General features: G+C 37.1%; 1 pseudogene; it reads left to right on the top strand.

Moving 5' to 3' along the window:
- The first annotated feature begins 734 nt into the window (after positions 1–734).
- On the top strand, positions 735–1,469 carry LOC131839778 (dnaJ homolog subfamily B member 6-like; annotated as a pseudogene).
- The last annotated feature ends 3,408 nt before the right edge of the window (positions 1,470–4,877 follow it).

The following is a 4,877-nucleotide window of genomic DNA, read 5'->3' as shown; positions in this document are numbered from 1 at the left end:
CCACACTTCTGTTATTTCAATTATTTTATAGAGTAAAATTTTGTGTGGGTATAGCTTTTATCCTTAGCCTTAGGTAAGTGGTCTGACTTAAAAAATTATATATATGTATATGTATATATATATATAATTTTATATTATATATATAAATATAATATGTATATATTTTAGCAGTGATGTTAATTGTCCCACCTGCAAACAGACCAAAGATGCATCTCCCACTGGGGTCATGTTTGGAGATCTTAGTTACACGCCTCAGAAAGTAACATTTTCCAAACTAAAAAGCTGAAAATAAAACTATTTGAAAGTAGAATTTTATGTGAAAATTCATGACGTATAGTGGCCCTGCCCCAGTCTTTCTGGGACTTCTTCCAATATTCCTCATTTTCTGGAAAACACGACCCAGCAAACTAAAACAGATGATGGAATAGACGTGTACAAAAGTTTTTACTTGAAAAGTTTGCTCCTAAAAATGGAGTTCTATGTGGATTAGAGAAGCATCTATTTCTTTGGAATGGGATGAATAGAGAAGTTATAAATTACTTTTCCGGTTGTTTGTCGGAAAAGGGAGAGAATAAAGAGCATGAGAAGGGGCACTCAGCGCCACCAGCACTCCCGTGCTGAAGCTGAGGGGACACGTCTGCCGGCCTCTGGTCCTGCCCCTCTCCCCACTCGAGGCTCCTAGTCCACCTCCCCAACTGCCCCGCGGCTCCTGCCCCCCACAGCACTGGCCCCCCATGACTCTGCCCTCAGACTCCGACCACAGCGTGTTAAGCCTGCTGGATCACTCTGAAGTTCTAGGCGGGCAGTGACATGCCTCGGTGGAACGTATTAAAAAGACATATCAGAAATCAGCACTGAAGTGGCATCCTGAGAATAAACAAGAAGTGGAGAGAAAACTCAAACAAGTAGCTGAGGTGCATGAAGTGTTATTAGATGCTAAAAAACAGGACGTCTATGGTAAATATGTCAAAGAAGGATTAAATGGAGGTGGAGGTAGGACATTTTGACAGTCCCTTTGAGTGTGGCTTCACTTTCCGAAACCCAGACCATGTCTTCAGGGTATTTTTTGGTGGAAGGGACCCATTTTAATTCGGCTTCCTCAAAAACCCATTTGAGGACTTTTTTGGGGTCAAGCAAATGGGTCCCTGCCAAAGCAGGTGAGGCAGAGGTTGTTTTTCTCTGCCTTCAGTGGATTTCCACCTTTTGGAGGAGAATTTTCTTCATTGATAGAGGATTTACTTCCTTTGGTTCACCATGTCCGTGGGGCCTCACTTCATTTTCTTCCAAGACCTTTGGTGGTAGTGGGATGCCTAATTTCAAATCTGTATCACCTTCTACTAAAATTGTTAATGGCAGAAAAATCACTAGAACGGGAATTGTCGAGAAACAGTAGAAGTTGAAGAAGGCCGACTGTTGAAGTCCTTATGATAAATGGTAAGGGGCAGCTGCTATGATTAGACAACAAATGATTAAATCCGTGTATGTAACAGAAATGTTGACTCTATCCAGCCCAGTTGAGGATTAGCAGGAGCAATTTGATTTTTTTTGAAGATTTCAAATAACTCAACTTTCAGCATAACTGTAACTGTACTATTTATACACAGCTCATCAAAGGCCTAGTTGATATAGACTTTTGAGTTTATGGTTGGGACCCCATAATAGAGCTAATTTTTTGTCTTTAGAATTGTTGTATATCTCTGTATGCACTTTGCTTTTTTATTAAACCTTTTCCATAGTGACCTGACTCTTGTATGCTAACACCAGTGTGGACCTGCTTTTCCATTGTGTCTGAAACATGAGCCAAGCATTGTCACGATGAATCTTCCCCCACAATAATTTCAGTTATTTCTAGTACTTAATATTGAGAGCTATTAATGCATTAATGGTAATATGTTTCTCATTTGATGTAAATGGAGGGTGTTTTCTAGTTGTGCACGAATACTGGCATCTTAGTAAATTTTTATGATTACTTAAATATGTAATGTTAAGTTTAGGTTTAAAAAAGTAAAGCTAGGGGTGCCTGGGTAGCTTAGTAGGTTAAGTATCTTCCTTCAGTTAAGATCATGATCCAGGGGTCCTGGTGATTAAGTCCCACTGTGGCTGTGGCCTACTGCTCAGTCAGAAGCCTGCTTCTCCTTTTCCCCTTTTTCCTCCCCCTGCTCATGCTCTATCAAATAAGTAAGTAAAATCTTAAAAAAAAAATGAAGCTGGTAAACTGGGTCTTTGTTATGTACTTAAAAAAAGAAAAATGCAAAGGTGTTCGGTGCACTCTTTCTTGAGTGGAGCCAAAAAAAAAATGTACAACTTAACTTTTCGATTTACTTTTGTTTTAGGTGGCAAAATATCACTTTGGTAACTGATAAATACTGTAAATTGAGTTAAAATTTTAGTTAGAAATGACTTTATTAAATAATAATAGAAAAATCACATGTGCTTTTGTGTGTGTTTTGTGGGGAGGTGTGTATGTGAAACTTTGGAGCATTGGTAGATTTCAGAGTTCAGTTAACCCAATCTCATCAAATCAAGAAAAATGGATCAAAAAAAATGGAAGGAATGGAAAGGATGTATTGTAATTTTTCAAGATATGAATATTTCGAACTTTTAAAATAGTTCACATTATGAATTTATAGGCGATATGAAATGTTGAGGTGATAAGCCAGGGGTGTCTTTCTTAAGACAAGATGGCTACAGCATCCCACCACCTCTGACAGCAAACCTAAATTGTAGACTAATCTTTTTGAGGTGTGAGCAAATTTCTTAAAAAGTAAAACTACACTTAAATAAAAAATTAAAGTAGCATTTTTTAAAGTTGCAAAATCAGCTGTTGTAAAAGTTGATTGTTGTGAAAAAATGAAATGGAAAATGCAGGTAAGTGAACAGAAAGAACTAGAATCCTTCACAGTGCTACCACCTAGAAGAGCCACTGTCTAACACCCTGGAGTATGTCCTTATAGGTCCCTTTTGTCCTTGTGCACACATACATGCATGCACACATTTGTACCATTTGACCTAAAATTTTAGGACACACTTTTCCTACTTAACTGTAAACCACGACTATAATATTAACACCTATAACTCTTTTTTTTACATGACATAATTTCCCATGGCTGTAGTTGGACGTTTAAAATTGTTTTCGATATTTTGCTACTATAGAAACTCCGGAAAAAAAATTTCCTTTTAGGAAAACTTTGAATTTATCCTTAATAATTTTTTTAGGTTAAGGCCCTAAAATTTTTGTAATTTCTGGATTAAAGCAAATGCAGATTAGGAGACCTATGAAATAGTCTATAATGCTCTCCAGTTTATACCCAACTTGTACCTTGATTTTTGGTATATTTGGGCCATGGTTAGTGGAAGTATTTTTAGTGCCAGCTCTGACTGTACAACAAATTGAGACTTTTAGAACTAATGTTTGTTGTGTGGTTAGCTTAGAGTAAGATATCATAGAGGTCAATACATGGCATATATTATTATGAATATAATTATTATCATTGAAGTCCAGGGCATTTTAGAGGTCTAATTGAATGTCATGCAAATTCATTGACTGCTGGCCTTTCTAAGTCCTGAACATGTGGCAAGCTCAGATATCATTAAAATAGGATATTTGAAGAACTTCTGAAAAAATTGGCATATGTGGAAAGCAGATGCTTTATACTGATAACAGTTAAGTTTTGCATTTGAAATGCTGAGCTGTGAGGATAAGACTATGGATAAGACATATCTGAGAATATGTGGATGTTTTTAATAAAAAGGCATATATTTAAAGAAAAATATTCCTCACATGGTTTCCGTTGTTAATTTTTAGTAGGGTATTCTTCCCTAATGGTGCTTAAATTATTTAACCGTCTTCCTTTATGATATATTGGGTTGTATTTTAGTTATAGAATTTGCGTTTTTGCTCCTCTCTCTTGATGAGAGCAGTAATTGTTGAATAAGAGTCTACATCATTAACATTTACATATCTTTCTTAAAATAGTGTTTAAATTTTGTTGACTTTTCCCAAGTCATCTCAATGGACCAGAAAAGTGCGTGTAATGAGGTAGCATTAGGTAGAGGTTCTTCAATGTATCTAGCTTCTTGTATATGAATAATTCACTCAGTCCATCATCTATCCATTCATTAATCTACCTACCAAACATTCATCTAATATATTTTTATGGAGTACCTACTTTGTATCAAGTCCATGGGAGGACCCACTGGCAGCAGTAGAGGTTTAGCAAACTACAAGGGTAAATTCGTGTGGATAAGTAGAAAATCAAAGAACTTGGGATGAAAAAATAACTCTTACTCTGTATTTCCAAAAGTTTTAGATAAGCTACCTTCTTGCAATACCTCAGCAGGTTATCTGTATTTATTCTTATGAGTTGAGATTAGGTGGAACTTCATATTCACGCTATATATCAGTCAACATATTTACCATATATCTACTATGAGGCAGACCCTTTCTTTTTTTTTTTTTTTTTTTTTTTTTTTTTTTTTTTTTTTTTTTTAAAGATTTTATTTATTTATTTGACAGAGAGAAATTACAAGTACACTGAGAGGCAGGCAGAGAGAGAGAGAAGGAAGCAGGCTCCCCGCTGAGCAGAGAGCCCGACGCGGGACTCGATCCCAGGACCCTGAGATCATGACCTGAGCCGAAGGCAGCGGCTTTACCCACTGAGCCACCCAGGCGCCCCTTTCTTATCACCAGTGAGAGAGGGTGAACAAGACACATCAACTCTTCTCTCATGAGACCTAATATCTGGACCATACCTCTCCTGTCCCATTATGTATTTCCCAGCACTCTGTATCTCCACCTCCGCACTGTCTGGGAATTAACTGTTTATCAGTCACTCAGCCTACTTAAGGGTAGTGTCTCTTCCATGTTTCCTGCTCTA

The sequence above is a fragment of the Mustela lutreola genome, chromosome 8 (genome assembly GCF_030435805.1).
Source record: "Mustela lutreola isolate mMusLut2 chromosome 8, mMusLut2.pri, whole genome shotgun sequence".
NCBI classification, from domain to species: Eukaryota; Metazoa; Chordata; class Mammalia; order Carnivora; family Mustelidae; genus Mustela; species Mustela lutreola.
Note: the sequence above shows the minus strand (reverse complement) of the source record. Positions and strands in the feature narration are given on the sequence as shown.